A 21300-nucleotide genomic window follows, 5' to 3' on the forward strand; every position below is an offset into this window, starting at 1 on the left:
GTACATCAGACATTATAATTCCCAGATAACAAATATAAAATAAGAGATGAAATATATAAAGTAATAAAAGATATATATCACAAAAATGATCCAGCAAGAGACTATCAAAAATGGCCACATAAATTTCAAAAAGAACCAAATAGTAATCTAAAATATTAACTGTTAAAATTTTTAAAAATTCAAGGGATAGGCAAACCAGAAAATTAGTTGGAACCAAAGAAAGAATTCGTGAAATGGAAGGTAGATATTTAAAATTACTAAGACTACAGCTCTGAAACATTAGGAGATGGATAATATGAAAGAGAGGTTAAGATATATGGAGGATAGGATGAGAGGGCCTAATCTTTAAATAATGGGAGTCCTAAGAGAGAAGAGAAAATGTGGAGGAGAGAGAACATTTGAAGAAATAATAGCTGAGAAATTTTTCACAGAAAGACATAAATTCATAGATAAAGCAAATGCAACATATATCAAGCAGGATGAATAAAAAGAAATCCAGACCTAGACACATTGTATTGAAACGGAAAAACACTAAAGACAAAGAGATCTAAAAAGCAGTCAAAGAGAAAAGACTTAGCTTACGAAGAAATAACAGACTGACAACAGGCTTCTTCAAGGGAATGATGAAAGCCAGAAGACAAATGAATTCTGGTTAGACTATAACCAATTAAAATTGTGTAAACAGCAAAAGTATCTTTCAAAAATGAGGGCAAAATAGGGGCCAGCCCAGTGGCGCAGCAGTAAAATTCGTACATTTCTCTTCGGCAGCCTGGGCTTCACCAGTTCGGATCCTGGGTGCGGACATGGCACCGCTTGTCAAGCCATACTGTGGTGGGCATCCCACATATAAAGTAGAGGAAGATGGGCATGGATGTTAGCTCAGGGCCAGTCTTCCTCAGCAAAAAGGGGAGGATTGGCGATAGATGTTAGCTCAGGGCTAATCTTGCTCAAAAAAAAAATTGTAAAAAAAAAATGAGGGCAAAATAAAGATATTTTAAGATAAACAAATACTGAGTTTACCACTACAGGAATTTCTACGTTATTTGGATATAAATATACATAATATGTAAGTATATTTATACAGGGGACAACGGTCCCTATTAAAAGGTGTGAAATGGAAGAAAGAATAAGGGAAAAATTTTTGTTTACATGTAGATAAATCTAATTAAATATTGACGCATATGAAATGATAAATTAGGAGAAAATTGGTTCTTTGAAAAGATTAATAAAATGGATAACCTTTAGTGAAGTTGATTAAGGAAAAAAGAGAAGACAGAAAGTAACCAAATTAGAAATAGCAAGAGACACTTAATTACAGATAGAGCAGATGTTTAAAAGAGGCTGTGGACTGGAATTCTGCTTCTCGCCATGGTGACATAATAAGAATTGGACTTGCCTTCCCACGTCAAACAACTGAAAAACTGAATAAAATACACAAAGCAATTATTTTTAGGGATTGGATATAGGCAACTCGGGACAGTGACTCTTTAAAAAAGAAAATCAAATAAGGTAAGTGCTATGAATGTCCTTGCTTCTGACTGGATATTTCCAGACCACAGGTGGTGGGAGGAAAAAAACAGAGCTCAGAGACAGACATCATAGTCCTGGGAGGCTGAGGTGGCTGGAAGTTGTGGGACAGAGTACCTAGTTGTGAGGTGGAAGAAACGATGTAGAGAAAGAGCTCCAGGAATCTGCACAAGAGTCCTCTTGAGACTTCCCTGAGTACTAGGCTACACATGTATAGGAAGAATCTCCACAAGGGTAGGTAAAATGAACAAAAAGTTGAGAGCTGGACGTTATGTAGGGCTCACACAGGGCTAAGAGACACTTGAGTTCTGGCCAGGCACAGTGGAGATCCATTGGTGATAATGTAAGGCGTTCAGCGGAGACCTTATAGGAGTCACACCTTAACAGGAAGGCTAAAATACTGATGGAGTAAAAGGTACACTCCACGCACCCTAGGAAAGTTTACAACAGGCCTTGAAGGGATCAAATTGATCTGTAATTAACTTAATTGCCTGTAGAAGGGATAAAAACAATCTTAAAGGAAGACAACAAAATCCAGCCCTCCACCAAATAATGGTTACAATGTTCAGCATCCAGTCAAAATTACTAAACATGTCAAGAAGCAGGAGCATGTAACTCACAACTCAAAGAAAAATCAGCCATTAAAACAGACTTAGGGGAGCCAGCCCTGATGGCCTAGTGGTTAAGGTTTGGTGTTGTCACTGCTTTGGTGCCCTGGTTTGCTTCCCGGTCACAGAACCACACCACCCATCTGTCAGTTGCCATGCTGTAGTGGCAGCTCAGACAGAAGAACAAGAAGGACTTGTAACTAGGATATACAGCTATGCACTGGGGCTTTGGGGAGGGAAAAAAAAGGAAGATTGGCAACGGATGTTAGCTCAGGGTGAATCCTTCCCTGCAAAATAAATTAAATTAAATAATTTTTTTAAAAGATAATAAGCGAATACTACAAGAAACTTTTCAGACTTAGAATGACAGAGATAATGGAATAACACAGAAGGATGTTAAAATATCTATATTAACTATATTTAAGTATTTAAAGGAAGACATGAAGATAGGAGGAAAATGAAAAATTAAAGAACAAATGAACCGAATTGAAGTTTTAGAAATGAAAATACAATATCTTGAGCAAACATTTAAGTGGAATAAATAGTATATTAGACTTCAAAAGAAAAGATCAGTGAACATGACATAGTCAATAAAATCTATTCAAAGTGACATACAGAGAAAAAAACATTGAAAAAAATCATAAACAGAGTTTCAGTGACTAATGGGACAATAATAGTCTAACATATGTATTTTTGAATCCTAGAAGGAGGAGGAGCAGAAAATGCTCCAAATTTGAGGACAACAATAAAATAAAAATAGGGGCCTGCTTGGGGCTGGTTCAGTGGTGTAGTCAAATTTGTGCCCTCCACATTGGCGGCCTAGGGTTGGCTAGTTTGGATCCCGGGCGCAGACCTATGCACTGCTTATCAAATCATGCTGTGTCAGGCGTCCCACATATAAAATAGAGGAAGATGGGCACAGACGTTAGCTCAGGGCCAACCTTCCTCAGCAAAAAAAAGAGGAGGATTGGTGGTGGATGTTAGCTCAGGGCTAATCTTCCTCAAAATAAATTAAATAATATCAAAATAAAATTTAAAAAATAAAACAAAAATAAATTCCAAAGAACTCAATGATTCCCAAGCAGGAAAAATATACATCCACCTACAAAACAAAATACACCCAGACACATCATAAACAAATTGCTGAAAACCAGTGATAAAGAGAAAATCTTAAAAGCTGCTAGAGCAAAAAGATAAATTACACACAGAGCAACAAAGATAAGGAGAGAAGTCTTCTTAATAGAAATAAGGAATCAAAAATTCAATGGAAATGCTGTATAAAGTGCTGAAAGAAAAAACTGTCAAACTAGAATTCTATATCCTGCAAAAGTATTCTTCAATAACATTAAAAACTTTTTTCAACAAACGAAAGCTGAGAAAATGCATCATCAGCACACTTGTACTAAAAGAATGTTAAAGAAAGTTCTTCAGGAGAAAAGAAAATGATACCAAACAGAATAAACAAAACCAGACTCAGATATGACCCAGGTTTTGGAACTATCAGACAAGTACTTTAAAATAATTGTAAATCTGGATCTGGTGGAAAAGAAGGACAACCTGTATGAAGGGATGGGGAATTTTAGCAAAAAGATGGATACAATAACAAAAGTCAAATGGTGGGGCCAGACCAGTGGTGTAGTGGTTAAGTTCGCATGCTCCACTTTGGTGGCCTGGGGTTCACAGGTTTGGATCCTGGGCATGGACCTACACACCACTCATCAAGCCATGCTGTGGTGGCATCCCAAATACAAAATAGAGGAAGATTGGCACAGATGTTAGCTCAGGATCAATCTTCCTCAGCAAAAAAAAGAAAAAGAAAAGAAAAGAAAAGAAAGGTCAGGGGCTGGCCCAGTGGCCGAGTGGTTAAGTTCATGTGCTCTGCTTCAGCAGCCCAGGGTTTCACTGGTTCGGATCCTGGGTGTGGACGTGGCACTGCTCATCAGGCCACACTAAGGCAGTGTCCCACATGCCACAACTAGAAGGACCCACAATAGGGGCTGGTCTGGTGGTGCAGCAGTTAAGTTCACACGTTTTGCTTCTCGGCAGCCCAGGGTTCGCCGGTTCGGATCCTGGGTGCGGACATGGCACCGCTTGGCAAAAGCCATGCTGTGGTAGGTGTCCCACATAGAAAGTAGAGGAAGATGATTATGGATGTTAGCTCAGGGCCAGTCTTCCTCAGCAAAAAGAGGAGAATTGGCAGTAGTTAGCTGAGGGCTAATCTTATTCAAAAAAAAAAAAAAGAAGGACCCACAACTAAAAAAATATACAACTATGTTCTGGAGGGATTTGGGGAGAAAAAGCAAAAAAAAAAAAAAAAAAAAAAAAAAAAAAATTTTAAATTAGGGGGCAATTGGTAAAAAAAAAAAAAAAAAAAAAAAAAAAAGAATTGGCAACAGTTGTTAGCTCAGGTGCCAATCTTTAAAAAAAAAAAGAAAAGAAAGGTCAAATGGAAATGCTAGATATATCTGAGATGAGAATTCCTTCAATGAACTCATCAGTAGACTGGACACATCTGAAGAAAGAATTGGCAAATCTGAAGATAAGTAAAACAAGATATGATATAGTCACATTGAAATATTTTACGTTTACGATAATGACGTACTGCAGCTATACCCAATGTGGTTGAATCATAGAAACATAATGTTGTTAACACAAGCCAAGCTAGAAAATAAATCATTTAGAGAAACATACTTGAATGGTAAATGATTTCTTTAAAGCAAGAGAATTCTTTAAACCACACCACAACTCAAAGATGTAGCAGTCTCTGCTGTGGTCACAGCTGACTGGATGGAGTGAGGCCCTGATCAAGCCTGGGCCAATCCAGTTCTCTCTCTAGACAATTTGCATTGGGATGGAGGACACATATTTGTCATTGTTGGGTCTTTGATCTAGGAAGTGAGTTTCCATGGACTGAATTTTGTCGTCCCAAGATTAATGTTAAACCCCTACTCCTCAATGTGATAGTATTTGGAGATGAGACGTTTGGAAGATAATTGGGTTTAGATGCGGTCACAAGGGTGGGATGGTCGTGGTAAGATTAGTGTCCTCATAAGAAGAGACACCAGAGAGCTTGCTCACTCTCTCTCTCCCCCCCGCCCCCCACCATGTGAGGACACGGCAAAAAGACTGCCATCCATCAGCCAGGATGAGAGTTCTCATCAGAAACCGACCAGGCTGGCAGCTTGATCTTGGACGTCTGATTTCCAAAACAGGGAGAAAATAAATTTCTGTTGTTTGAGGCACTCAGTCTATGATATTTTGTTATGGCAGCCTGAGCTGACTAAGACAGACAACTCTGTGAATACACTAAAAGCCGTTGACCTGTACATTTTCAATGGGTGAATTGTATGGCTTGTGAATAAAGCTGTTTTAAAAAGTGAACAATAAATCATCATAAGCCCTGAGCTCAATTCCAGTCCCAAATTTGCTGGCTGGGAGACCTTAGGCAAGTCATTTGACTTCCGAACTTCATGATTGAGAGCCTAGAACCTTTAAATCCTGGCTCCCTCAGTTGCTCCTCCTGCATCCTTAGGAACAGACCCTATAAACTTCAAGTTTCCTCATCTGAAAAAGCTTCCTCTCTGGAATCTTTTATGGATTAAATGAGATAATGAATATTAAATATAGTACCATAATCTGGCATATGGTAAATAATCAAAAAAATTAGCTATTATTTGCTGGGTTCAAACACACATAATAAAAATAATATCCGCCTCACAGATTATTGTGGACTGCAAGTGCGATAATGTACATGAAAGAGCTTTCTAATATAGACCATTGAACAAATGGTAATTGTTTACTTGGCTAATAATGGATAAATTTTGTGGACCCTACTCCTCTATATCCTCATTAGAGTCCTATTTTTCATCTAAGGAGCTTCTGAACTAAAGCATGAAGACACCAAGCTAAGTGTCCACCACTCCCATTCTGAAACGTGTGTTCAGTCCATGTCAGCCTCCTGCGTGTGCCCACATCTAAGAAATGTAAGCGATCTCACACTTAGCCATTTGGAGGCGGAGCATTGATATCATTTGGAGCACTTGCTATCAGTCAGCTTCTTGGGAATTATGTGCTGAATGGTTTCTATTCTATCCTTTAGTAAATAGTAAATGCTTTATATATTATTATGTGGAGGCCCTAACATCATGAAACTGTTAGTTTGAAGCAGATGCTTAGAGGCTGGTTAGGCAGAATGCTGGAAAAGCTACATAGAAGTTGGCAGTAACTCGGGAAAATGGAGAAAAATTGGACCAAAAAAGGAGAGACAAAGGCAAAACAGAGGAATGAGTAATTGAATCCAGATCCAGGTCAGAATGTGAAACTTGAAGGGTCTCTAATTTAGACACGAGGGCCCATGGCAGGTTTGGGTAGAGTAGGGTGGAGATGTTAAATATTTTAGATGTAGGCTTTGTCATGAAAGGAAATCAGTACAAGGGAATCAAGGCAGAAGTAAGAACAAATTCTAGTCCAAACGGGAGTCAGGCAAAAAAGTACTACCTGCCCAAAGGCACCCATCCTCTCCAGGAACCAGTGCCCTGAAAAAAGAAAAGAAAAGAAAGAAACAGGGTATTCAAGCAGCCTGAGAAGAAGGCATCTGGATGTTCAACTGAACACATGAAGGATGGGGAGTGGCTACTGGTTAATTCTAATCATCAAGGATTATTCATCTGCTGCTGGCTGGTGTCTTCTTGTTTCCAGGAGAGAGGTGAAGCGCCCAAACAATACATAACTGGATGCTCGTTCCAAAAACCATACACAGGCCAGGAAGGGCACATTAGCCACAGGAAGTTCTCACCGTTCTGCTTCATTTATGATAAATCTACAGGATTCATGATGAATACTATGGGAGGATTGAAGACACATATTTTACACACATATTGAAGACACACATTTTACAAACTCTCTCAGTCATTATTTAGATATGTTAAATAACACCAAAAGGAACCTACAGCCTGATAATGGCACTGCCACTTACATTATTGAACTGTTTCCTCTGTCTCCACACTGAGTGCAGGGAATTCTTAACTGACATGAAGAAAAATGACCCTGCTTATAGTTTGTGACTAAACTCCAAATCTGATGTTTATAATGTCCCCCAAAATGGCCCTGATCACTCATCATTATCATTATATGTTACAAAAATTAAAACAAAACCTTCTAATACAAGTAATATCCCTCATATACAGGGAGAAAGCTCTCGTTAACAGGGTCAAAGCAATGTCAACTTCTGATGAGAAGATTGCGTTGATGTTATGATTTGATTGCAGAGTCAAGCCAGTGGAGTACAAAAGTAAATAGCACCTTAAAGGAGTATAAAGCTCCAGTGTGCATAACCTGGCATAGATAATCTTTATGCCACACAATTGCAAAGCCTAAAATTATATACTATTAATAGGATGTAAGGCCACACAGCTCAGAGTGCTGAAGAGTGTTTCAAAAGACCTAGGAATTGTCCTAAGTATGAGACGGCAGGCAACAAATCCGTAACTGGTGTAGGTAAAATCGTTACTGATACCTTACGTAATTTTTCTTTCAGCAATTTAAAGATGTCATTCCATCATCTTTTTCCATAGTTTCTGTTGAAAAGACCGCAATTAATCTTACTGTTTTTCCTTTGAAGGTAAAATGTCTTTTTTTCCTGTCTATTTTTAAGATTTGTTTTTATCTTTGGTTTCATCAGTTTGGCTATGACATGCCCATGTCATGTGTGATTTTCTTTTATTTTACTCAGCTCGGGGTTCAGTAGTATTTTTTTTTTTTTTAAAGATTGGCACCTGAGCTAACATCTATTGCCAATCTTCTTTTTTTTTTCTTCTTCTTCTTCTTCTCCCTAAAGCCCCCCAGTACATAGTTGTATATTCTGGTTGTAGGTCCTTCTGGCTGTGTTATGTGGGACACCACCCCAACATGGCTTGATGAGTGGTGCCATGTCCACACCCAGGATCCGAACTGGCGAAACTCTGGGCCACCAAAGCAGAGCACGTGAACTTAACCACTCTGCCATGGGCCAGCCCCAGTAGTCTATTTTTTTTTAGATCTCTGGGTTAATGTTTTTGCAAATTTCTTCTGCTCCTATTCTCTATTCTCTCTCTCTCAAGTAATAAACTAAGGTAGAATGTTTTTAGACCATTTATGTTCCACATGTCTCTTATGCTCTGTTCTTTTTCTTCTATAATTTTTCCTCTATATATTTCAGTTTGAATAATTTCTGTTGACCTGTCCTCAAATTCACTAACTCTGTCTTTTCTGTGTCCTGTCTATTAAACTCATCCAAAGTGTTTTTAACTTCAGATAGTATAATTTTCATTTCTAGAATATGCATTTAATTCTTTTTATAGACTCTAATTCTCTGTTGGACTTCTCTATCTTGTCATCCATTTTTCCATATTTTCTTTAACTTATTAATGATAGTTATATTTAAAGTCTTTATTGGTTAACTGTAATATATAATTATCTGTGGCTTTGCTTATACTGTCTGTCTTTTTCTCTTGATTTTTGGCCACATTTTCTTGCCTCTTCACGCAGTTTGTAATTTTGATTGATGCCATACATCGTATACAAGAATCCAGAGCCTGCAGATGATGTCATCTTCCATCATGTAGGCAGATCGCCTCAACCCAAACAGGGATATCTCTTTGTGCCTATTCCTCAGGTGTGGGCTTCCTGGCTTTTGATCGAGAGCCTGCTGGATCTGTCTCTTTAGCTCTTCAGAGTCAGTTCTGCTGTTTGGGGTTTTGAGTTTAGTTTTTTGCCCTCTGACCCCATGCAGTTTCAACATTTAGCAAATGTCTTGAGGGAGTAACTGGCTATTTATTTGTGGCAGGCCCTCTCCTTCTAGTGAGACTTTGTCCCTAAGTACTAGGAAACTGAGAGATTTCACTTTGCCTTTTAGAAGCTTCTAGCTAAGTCCCCTAGCATCCTGTACCACCCAAGAATGAGCAAATGCTCCTTTGTGTTTGGTTCTATACTAGTTTACAATCTGTCAAGTCAGCCCCACACAACCACCAAAAGCTTCATTTGTTTCTCTTTTCCCTACAGGGTCCCTCTTCCTTGGCCAAGCCTGATTCTTAGTCCTTACCTAGAATTGGCAAACATCCCTAGGGAAGAAAATGGCCAGAGATTATCAACTCACACAGAAAGCGCTCTTCCCTCTCTGGGATTTTCGTTCATATAGTCTTATTGTTTCCACAGCTCTCTGATGTCTTTCAAACTATGAATTTTGTAACATCCCTTTTCCCCTAGATGTTGCAGCAAGAGCATTGGCCTGCCAGGACCTACCATGCTCTACCTAGAAGCAGAAGTCAGAAATTGGCCTGTAATATTTTTTCAAAAGTTATTTGTCAAAATTGAGACCTCGTACATGTTATCCCTTGATCTGTCGGGATAGGCAGATTGTCTTCAGTAATCTTTCCACTACAGTCTTGCTTTCTGTTCCTACTACAACACTGATACTAAATAATTAAGGTCACCTTTGGTTGTTACTATCTTTCCAAACTTGTTAGTCTTTACTTCTTCCAACCATTCTTCCCCTTCCGCCTCCCATTCACCACCCAGACACACACACATTCATAAAAACATACACATACCATATTTCAACAACACTATTTGTAGTTCCTTCAAATAACTCATGATGTTTCCTCTGCCTGGAATGCCCCTTCCTTCCTTATTTTCATAGCTAACTCTTCTTCATCTTTCCAGAGCCTTCACCTCTTATTAGACACTTTCTTTGTCCCCACTCATTCCTTTCTTCTCTAATCCCATTCATTGTTCTGTAATCCTGTTAGAGTCCCATGTTGTGTTGAAATGATCTGTTTACCAATTTGATTCCTGCCTCCGCAACACCCCCCATCACACAATATAGGTTAAGAGCAGAAATTTTGCCTCATTGGTCTTTTTGTCTCCAGCACCCAGTACAACGCTTGGTATTAATGTTGGTTGGTCTGTAGTCTTTCCAGTGTGCCATGCTGCATTTTGTTCCAGGATGACTAGATAATAGCAGGACCATTAGAAGCCTCATCTCCGGGGCTGATTGACATTGATTTTTTTAAGGTACATTTCCTGAGGTCTCACTAGAGCCCAAATATGAAGAAAGTAATAATTCTTCCTGGACTAAAGTGGAATCACCAATGATTCATTCTTTCCTCAATCAATAATACTAGCTGACACGGACATGACTCATACTAGGTGCCAAGCCCTTTACATATATCACTTTGTTTCATCTTTACAGCCACCTTTGAGGTACATACTATTGATACTCCCACTTTACCGAGGAGGAAACTAAAGCACAGAGAGGTTAAATAAGCGACAAGCTACAACCTGGACATAGGTCATCTGGTTCCAGGGACATGAAATTAACCACTATACTATACTGTACATCTTCTTGCCTTCCTTGTCCTTTCTTTTAAATGTTTAATTATATAAGTAGTACGTCAATACCTGCACATTGTGAAAAAATCAGAAACAAAACAAAAGCCCATTTTAATCCAACTTCCACCCAAGTCCAACTTTCTTCCCCAGAAGCAATCACTGCTATTTGATGGGTATCCCTCTAGACCTTTTTCCTTTGTTTACATATATATATACATTCTGTGTGTGTGTGTACATATACACAGAGAAATATTTTCCCACAGATTGCTGTTTTCATTGAACAATTTGTCTTAAAGATATTTCCATATCAATATACATAGATCTATTCTATTTTTTGAATGTTGCATGGTATGGATATATTCCATAATATGGATGCATTATAGTTCAGTTAACCGTTTCTCCTTTGTTGGTCATTTATGTTGTTTCTGATTTCACTGTTACAAACAATGCCGCATTGAATATCCTTGAATGTGTCTCTTGAATATCCTTGAAAGATTATCTGCAAATACATGTCTAGGAAAGACACTTATAAATAAAATTGCTGGGGAGGAAGGTTGTGTTGATTTTTTTTTTTTAACACTGACTCACAAGCTGCCCTCCGGTGAGGCTGTGACTTTCATTCTTTGTCATTCACAGATAAAAAGGTTGAAGTTGCTGTGTTTCCAGGAAATCAATTCTGTACATAAGCACTCTCACACTCTAACACATGAGGGAAAGCCAAGGTCTTCCCTCTTCACCACTTCATCTTAAGAGAGAGGAATTTAGATATAAATTGGAGAACAAACAGAGTCCTTAAGAACATACAACAGGATTCCCCCAAAAAGGAGGTGGCAGGCAGAGGGAAGTGAAACCTTCCGTGGGAAAAAATGAAGTGGGTCAAATCTTTCTTTCTCCTCTTGAGTATTTCTTTCCTATATTTTGTGACCTGTAGTAAGGCCAGGCCTAATGAGGGTCTCTTTACTCCTGACAGGTCACAATGGATAGGGCAGGATTCAGGGTTAGGGAGCATACAGTGAGAAGTGCAGGAAAATTCTGCTCTAATCCATTAAGGAAGATGAGAGCAAGAGACCAGAGAGGGTGGGAACTGAAGATTTAGCTAGAAGTAGTGTGGATTGCCTGGAGGGTCCCTTGTCATACAACACTCATGACTCCAGAAAAGTCCCAGTGGTAATGGCTAGTGGTTTTTGTAAGTGGCATCAAAACCACTTTTCATGAGATGCAACCACCAAGTATTTGAATAAAGTTTGGTGCAAGTACTAGTGTTATTTTATATAGGTTATTTATAATGTTATTTATATATCCTATTTATAATGTTACTTTATATGTTATTTATAAAGTTATTTTAAATTTTATGTTACTTGAATGTACTCAGTATAGTAAGCTGATGTTACTCTCTGATTCCCTACCCCTGATCCTCTAACGATAAACAAGCTGCATTTCTAACATTAGATTGAAGTTGCAGAACTCTCTGCTATCGAGCTAAATGACCACATTTATAAGCACATAACTAGAGCATTATTAGCATCACAGCCTAACCTATTAAATTGCCAAAATCCAAATATGTTCTTTCCATATGCGTCTGATTAGGGAAAAACAAAAGGCATTTATGGCCTAATAGTTTTACGGGTTCTTTTCCCTCTTATCCTATTTGGGTTACCAGAAATATTTCAATTCCTACCAGCAATTCTAGCTCTTTGTCTTGTTAGTGCATACTTAGTAATTCAAAGCGTAAATACTAAGGATGTTTTACTTAAGACTCCCCATCTATGGAACTAGAAGTGAGAATAGCTTGAGTTTTAATACGGCCACCTTCGAGAAACAGGTCTTTATTTAGGAACTCTGGAAGGCTAAAAATTAAATTAAATTAAATTAGATATAAAAGTAGTTGTCCCCCTCACCTCCCAAAAAGGTGCTATTTATTTAACAAATACTCTGTACCAGGCCTTATGCTAAGAACTTTTAAATACTTTTCTTTTTTTTTTTAAAGATTGGCACCTGAGCTAAGAACTGTTGCCAACCTTCTTTTTTTTTTCTTTTCCGCTTTTTCTCCCCAAATCTCCCCAGTACATAGTTGTGTATTTTTAGTTGTGGATCTTTCTAGTTGTGGCATGTGGGATGCCGCCCCAGCGTGGCCTGATGAGTGGCGCCATGTCCGTGCCCAGGATCCGAACTGGTGAAACCCGGGGCTGCAGAAGCAGAGCGCGCGAACTTAACCACTCAGCCACGCGGCCGGCCCCATGAATTTTTTTTTTTTTTTTTTTAAGATTGGCACCTGAGCTAACAACTGTTGCCAATCTTTTTTTTAATTTTCCTGCTTTATCTCCCCCAACACCCCTTGGCACATAGTTGTAAATCCTAGTTGCAGATCCTTCTAGTTGCGGCATGCGGGATGCCGCCTCAACGTGGCCTGATGAGCTGTGCCATGTCCGCACCCAGGATCCGAATCGGTGAAACCCTGGGCCGCCACAGCGGAGCGCAAGAACTTAACCACTGGGCCACGGGGCCGGCCACCAGCCCCATGAACTTTTAAATACTTTTTTCACTATTTATTCCTAGAAGGTAAGTCCTTATTTACAGATTCAGTCAACCAGGAAATAAACAGGGGTCTGAGAGAAAGAACAATGAAAAGTAGATTTAAATTGATTTGAAAATTAAAGCAACAGAAGGAGCTAACCACAAAAAGAACAAGGAAAAGATCATTTCAGACAGGTGGTACATCTACAAAAGCTCTATAGGGGGAAAGAAATCTTGTCATGTTCGAGGACTAGAAAGCCAACCACTCTGGGCTGGAGCAGAACAAAAATCAACTTGAATGATCACACTTCAAGTTGAACAGATGAGCAGGGACCAGATCAAAAACAGGAGATTTTATTTTTAAACTAAACGTCAACAAAGACCATTTAAGGATTTTAAATAGGGAAATACTGTGATCTGATGTACATTTTATGAGCACATTTTGCTGCTACATAGAGAAAGATTAGAGCGGAGGAAGAATTGAAGTTTAGAGATTAGTTTGGAAGCTGTTACAGTAATTGAGGTAGGAGATGATGGCAGCTCAAAATGTGATGGTAATAGAAATGGAGAATAAAAATCAGAGGCAGAAGATATTTTGGAGGTCGAATTGACAGGATTTGCTGCTGGATTAGACGTGAGAAAGGACAGGGAGGAACCATGGATGACGTGGAGGTTTTTTGGCTTCAGTAATCAAGCAGTCGGTGGTTGCATTTATTGAAATGGAGACTGTCAGGATGGAGAGGATAAGGAAGGGAAAGATTTGTGGAATTAAATCTGAACTTTGTTTTGGCCATGAGTTTGAGATATCTGTGAGACATCCAGAACAAGTTTAGTAAGTGGTTTGCTGTTTGATGTTTGAGTTCAGATCTTAGAGGGGAGGTCTGGGCTGCAGACACAAATCTGAAATCAATCAGCATAATGGTAGTATTTAAATACGTGGAAACTAGTAGGGTTATTTTTGAAGCTGGTATACAAAAGGAAGAAAAGAAGGCCCAGGACTGACTCCCGAGGAGAGCTAACATGTAGTGGTGGGATAGAAGAGGAGCCAGCAACGGAGAAGAGGATAGAGGAGCTAAAGATGGGAGGAACACAAGGAGAAAGTGGTATTGAGTAAACAAGAACAAAGGGAGTTCTGTGAAGGGAAAAATCGTCACCTATATTCAGCAGTGTGAGAGTAAATGTTTAACAAATGGCTCTGGGGGCAGGGGATGGAGGCTGATTTGTAGCATTTGCTGATTTCCATAATGCAAATATTCTCACCATGGCTAATTTCAAGCTATCAACGTGTCTTCACTGAACTTGGAGTTGCAAAAATATGCACACAGTTAGTGGTCAAGTACCAGTACTATCGGGCTCCAGGACAACACTGCTGCCGAGAGGGCACGTGAAATGAAAACAGGAAAATAAGCATTGAATTGGACAACATGTCGGTCAATTAGTGACCTTAGTGAGAGTCATTTTTGGACTATGGGGGCAGAAGCCAGATTGAAGTGGGTAGAGGACTGCAGTAAAGGTAAGAAAGGAAAGACAATGCACAACTTTCCTAAAGACATGGCTGGTAGCTTCAGGGACGAGAGGAGTCAAGATAAAACAAGAAAAAAAGCCTTAATGAGATGAAGATGTTTGCCCTAAGATGCATCAAATAAGTATAAATGGCAAGGATAAGATTTGAACCCAGGTTTGTTTGACCCCAAAGCTTATGCCTTATTAACAGTTTCCCAGACCACAGAGAAAAAAATTTTGTAAGCTAGCTAAACATAGAATTATAGGTGATTATTCTTTTTATGCTTTTCTGTATTTTCCAATTTTTTTCATTAAGAGAATAAAAAAGAGAATAAATTGCTTTCATATTCATAAAAATATTTATGAAAATATAATAGAGTTTATATTTGCAGAGTTAACTATTGGGATGCAGCGAAGTATGTGAAAACCATTAGCTAATCGATTTCTACATAAAGAGCAGATGACCAGACAGTGCCACCTAGTGCTAAGTTTACTTCTCAGAGAACTATTTAAACCTTCATTCCATTTTACAGCTTATAAATCAACACACATTAAAATATCTGTGAACTAAAATACCTAAAGGTGCTACCTTCAAAACTCGTGATCTCATAGCTTCTAATTCTTATGTGGTTTCACGACGTTGGATACGGGAAGGGACTGTGTCCTACATTTTGTGTAGTGCTAAGTACATTGTCACAGCTCAAAATATAATGAATAATGGTAGGAACTTGAGAGAGCAAAGTAAATTTTCCGTAAAAAATCTAAGGCTCAGGGCCGGCCCAGTGGTGCAGCTGTTAAGTTTGCACATTCTGCTTCGGTGGCCCGGGGTTCAGACATGGCACCACTTGGCAAGCCATGCTGTGGTAGGCGTCCCACATATAAAGTAGAGGAAGATGGGCACGGATATAAGCTCAGGACCAGTCTTCCTCAGCTAAAAAGAGGAGGATTGGCAGCAGATGTTAGCTCAGGGCTAATCTTCCTCAAAAACAAACACCCCCCCCCAAAAAAAACCTGAAGGCTCTTGCATTAAAATTCAAAAAAAATTATAATTATTCTCCTCTGGAATGAAGTATGTAATAATGAAATAAGCTACTTAGGGACTTCATTGGATTTCATGGGGAAGGTTTTCCTTTGTCTTTGTTAAGAAGACAGACCCCTGTGATAAGAACAAGCATTCTTGGGAGAATGGGGGTGTGGTAGGGGACATGGGTATAGATGCAATAGGTAATTGAGGCTCCTTTTTTATATAAGTCTATATTATATCATTCATGTGTAAATATAATCATAAGGTTATGGCTGTATTTTTGGATTAAAGTATTAAACTATTATAATGATAATAGTTTTGAATGAATACAAAAATCTCATACTAATGGAAATAGTTTTTTAAGAGCATCAATATAATTATTTCTTTCTCTTCTTAATACTTACATTTAACACAATTACATTCAGTTTTTCTCGTAGAAAAAAGATTTATTTCTATTTTAAAAAAGAGACCAAAAAGTACATTATTTACAGGTAATTCGTCTATTGGAAAATCCAAGAATATTTATAGTAACATTACTGGAACTATAGAGTATGGTCTAAAAGAAAAATAAACATTCAAAGATCAACAGCTATCTTACACATCAGAAGTATTCTGTTAGAAAATATAAGGGAAAAAGATCCTATTTACAGTATAATGAAAAAGTTCAAAATTCCCAAAACGTCCTTAGAAGTATAAAAGGCATTATAGCCCACTAGAATTGGACCACATGTGGGTTAGAATCTGTTTGATGGTGGGTTGTGGGAAAGATGAGGACTAAATTATATTTAGTTTTGTGCACCTTCAAAATTTATCTTTCTTTTGTGATAACCTTATTTACATAATTTTAAAAATAGCATTATTCATAGATGGATAAATAATACAGTATTAAACTTGGATTTGTCAAGCAGTTCCAGTGAAATTACTTGATCAGACTGCCACCTATAGGTGGCAAGAAAAGCAGAGTGGTGCTAAAATGTGTTTATTACATACCATGAATCAGGCATTGTAGTAAGAAAAAAGTGAGTTGGCCAGATAAAATACACAACCTCACTTAAATTTGATTTCAGTTAACAACCAATAGTTTTGTAGTATAAGTATGTCCCAATTATTGCATATGACATACTTATACTAAAAATTATTCATTGTTTGTCTGAAATTCAAATTGAACTGGGTATCCTATACTTTTATTTGCTAAATCTGGCAACCCTTAAATATGGAGATAATAAGGTTGACCACATTCTGCTTATTAAAACCTTTCAATGGTCTCTCACTGGCCCCGGGGATGGTAGCAGTGTCTTAATATGGCAGATAACATTCATGTCTCTAGCCCCATCGTGCTCCTCCCTGCCTTAGCACCAGCTTCCCGTCGACATCAAAATCTTTCTTTTGCTTAGGCTGTTCACTTGGCCTGGAATATAGAGGTTCCTGGTTTGTCTGTCTTTTAACATTGTTTAGATAATTTTATTTTATAGTCACATCTTACCTCTGGACTTATTAAGTGAATGTCAAAATTATAATAGCAGATTACAATTAAATAATACATTACTTCAAGGAGATAACAACTAGCGAGAATACATAAATTACATAAAAACATTACCTTGGAAAGACCTTAAGTTGTATGTGTGTTTGTGGGAGTGTGTGTGTGTGTATCTGGCTGTATAATTTGCGGGCTCCATGAAATGTGAAAGTGTGGAACTTCCTGTTCAAAAAATCATTGAGAATTTCAAGATGGTAACAACACAGCATTAACTTAACCGTGGGACTGTTTCAAGAGCAGGTCACATTCTTTTTATACACATTTTTCCCCCCAACTGAATTGATTTAGAATTGAAATTTCTCTAAAGGAAGCTTCTCTTTGTTTAAACTAGAAGTATATGAGTGACTTAAAATTCATGATGTCTTGAGACCTTGCTAAGTGAACCAACTAAACAATCAAGAAGAAAATAAAGCTTGTAAGAATGTGAACTTCGCAGCCAATTCAAGGCCTGGCTTGGTGGCTGCCTGGGGGGCTCATGGTTGGCCTCAGGGATCCAAAAACTTCCTGTAAGTATACTCAAAATTGCGTGTGTGTATGTGTGTGTGTGTGTTTGCATGTGCATTTTTCAGGGGAGAGCTTTCACCTTATTCTCAAAGGGATCAATAACCTAAAAAGGCTTATGGACCAATGTTCTATAAAATTATTTTATTTTGACTTTCTTTTCTGGCCAGTCATGCTCTGCTTAAAGAAGCCTCTGCTAGTAACTGGTTTAAAAACTTTAAATACAAGGAACTGTGCAGATTTTTAAAACTACTTTTATTTCAAAATATAGAAGAGAAAAGAAATATGAAAAGAGAAATATATGGAGTGAACAAGTATATCAGGATCCTAGTCAGAGAAATGAAATCTGAAAGGATCTAGATTAAACCCTCACATCCTTCCTGCTACCATCAGAAAACTTGAGAGACAGTAAAACTGATTGTTAATTGCAATATTTCTTATGTAGCAATACATAACATTTATTGAACACATATCATGTGTCAGGCACTGTCCCAATAATCATTTACAATTATTAATTCATTCAATTCTCTTAAGAACTCTATAATCCCCCTTGTAGAAATGAGGAATCAGAACAAGAGAGGTTAAGAAACTTGCCCAAGGACATACAGTGAATGATGCAGCCAAGTTTTGAATTGGCCGCAAAGTCAATATTCTTATAAGCTTGATTTTCTTCTTCATTATTTAACAGATCCACTTAACAAGATACCAACACTTCATAGAATTTTCACTTAATAGGTATCAAGATTAAAATAGGAAACTGAAAATTTATCCTTCCAGAAAATTTTTTTCACTTGGCTTCCGGGACACCACTCCTTTGTGGGTCTCCTCCGACCTCCTACAGGCTGCTCCTTCTCGTCTTTTTGTGGGATAATCTTCTCCCTGTTAGGCTTCAAACCCCTTCTTCTCTCCATCTATATACACTCCTTAGGCAAACTAATGCAGTCCCATTAAGTCCATTGACTTAACTGCTGTCCATATGTTGATGATTTTCAAATTTCTATTTCCAGTTTGGAACGCTCCCTTCAACTCCAGACTCATCCATTCAGCTGCCTTCTCAAAATCTACATTTGAGAGTCTAATCAACATCTCAGAGGAAACAGGGCCAAAATGGACTCCTGATTCCCCTCCTTCAAGACTCCCACAGGCTTCCCCATCTCAGCAAATGGCAATCCCATGCTTCTGACACTAACCACGAAAAACCTGGGCAGCATCTTTGTCTCTTCTCCCTCCCTCATACTCCGTATCAAATCTGTTGGCAAAAGAGGTCAACTCAACCTTCCAAATACGTCCAGAAGAATATATAGCCCAAATCCATCTACTTCCTTAACCCAACCCACTAAGATTTCTCTCACCTGAATTATGGCAAAAGTGTCTGTGATGGGGATAAGCCTCTCAGATCTCCCACTGCAGAAGGATAATTGACTGGTGGCTCCAGCAGCTGCACTCTGAAATCCATCACCATGATCACGATGAGGCCACACTTCCCAAGGACTGCTTCCAGCTAATGACAGCACAGCAGGAACACTGGGGCAGGGCCATTCCTGGGAGATGGGGGACTTCTCTGACCAGTGACTTTGGCTCAAGGACTCTCCATTGGCCTTGGCAAACTTTCACAGAAGTGCTCTGCAGTTTCAGCCTCTTCCATTTAGCCTTCTCCTACTGCCCTTCCCCTGGTCAGAACTGCACTGCAGTCTGAAGACTTTCAAACCCTATTCTGGCACCCTTTCCATTTTCCCCCACCGGTGTTCCTTTCAATAAATCTCTTACACATCTAATCCCTACTTGGCTTATCAGATGACCCAGACTAACACAGTCTTCTAATTGGTCTTCCTGCTCCCACAATCATGCTCTTACAGTCTCTTCATACAGTAGCCAGAAGTGATCACGTTAAAACCAAGTTGATTACCTCGGTCTACAGGCTCTGTGAGATCTGGCCCTTCCTTCCCCACTTATCTTGTCTCCTCTTTGCTAACTCTTCTACAGCCACACAAGTCTCCTGTCTATCTCTTGACACATTAGGTATGGTTTGCTTGCCTTCGCCTTGTCTTTTCCTCTGAAATGCTTTTGCCCCAGACGTATACATATCTTGAACCCTTTCCTCATTCAGCTCTGTCACTTTCTATCCCCTTATCCTGCTTTATTTTTTCTTCATAGCATGTAATCACCATTTGACATATTATGTATCTATTTTGTTTATTTACTTATTGACTCTCTTCCCCCACTACAACCCAAGTGCCATGAAAACAGAGACTTTGTATTATTCACTCCCAGGTCCCCAACACAAACAAAAGTACTCACATAATAAGTACTCACAAAGTAAATACTCACACCATAAGTACTCAATAATTGTTGTTGCATGAATGAATGAATTCTTACTAAAAATCATGTATAGGGTCATAAAAATCAAAGGAATTTACAACCATAAGTTTGATTAGGAACAGCTGAGTTTTCTGAAGAATGAGGACACAACTAGGAAAATTAGTACCATCAGTAATTATGGACACATATTTTTGTATTCTTACTTTTGCTGATTATAAAAAACAATGCTGAATTTTTATAAGATAAAATTCAAACCACACGTTAATCACTAACCTATTTCATATAAAATATGAAATAGTTTATTATCTCAAGCAAGCTCAAGTCACAGATAATTAGGTGGATTATAACCAGGAAAGCTCTAAAATGTCAAGGGAGTGAAAACTGTCTTACTGTGACTCTCGAAAGAATGTGATACTAAGGAATAGTTGGCAAATCTATTTTTTCAAGCAAAGTGAGACAAAAAATACAGAAAAACATGCAAGAATATCCTTAATGCTGGAAATACATGATGGCAAATTAACTAACTGACTGTAATGAGGAGTAATTGGAAATATATCTGAATTTTTGTGAGATTTAATGAAATTGGAGCCTTGAACACAGTTGAGATTAAGTTTTTTAAAATCCGTGTTCTAGTGAAACTCAAAACAACCTTTCTACTTTCCCTCCTACTTTTCTATCTATATACTTAAGGCAGGGAAAAAAAATTAAAATATTGTATAATTAATCACATTTTTAAAAACTGGGACCCAAATGATAAGTCTAAAGGTCACACAAAATTTCTCTGACATAATGGTTATATGCATACAAACGTCAGACTCTATGGCATGGAAATAGAAGCCACGAAATGCCTTTTTGGCAATATGCCCTTCTGTGAATGTTACATTTAGAGACAATAGACAGAAATGTGGACACTAGATCCTGTCGGTGATTCACTGCACAGGAAGGTCAGAATTATTGAAGTATTTAAGTGGTATAACTAATACCGGGTACTCTATATCATTCTTGTCAAGTGGTTAAAAGAAGACAAGTAGAAATTACATTTCTCATTTTAGCACTAAGCTATTATACAAACTTGAATTAATTCTCTCAATCCTTCCAGAAATTGTGGCAAGAAGATATAAGCATGCTTTAGAAATGCTTCCGTATTTACTATGTGGCAAGGACAAAGAAAATATTTACCTTACTGAGTCTTATTCTGCATTCATGAGGAAACCTGGCCCAGTTTTTATTTTATTTTGCTTATTTTGAAGAAGCAGAACTGTGATCCATTAAACGTTTTTAGATGGTTATTAACACCTCCTGGGAGCATGTGTCCCAGTACAAAAGAAGTCCAAGATAAACCAGAATATAGTATGACCTAACACGTTGAGCACCAGGAGCCTTATGTTCTCATTTTAAAC

Source organism: Equus quagga, chromosome 2, assembly GCF_021613505.1.
Source record: "Equus quagga isolate Etosha38 chromosome 2, UCLA_HA_Equagga_1.0, whole genome shotgun sequence".
Lineage (NCBI taxonomy): Eukaryota > Metazoa > Chordata > Mammalia > Perissodactyla > Equidae > Equus > Equus quagga.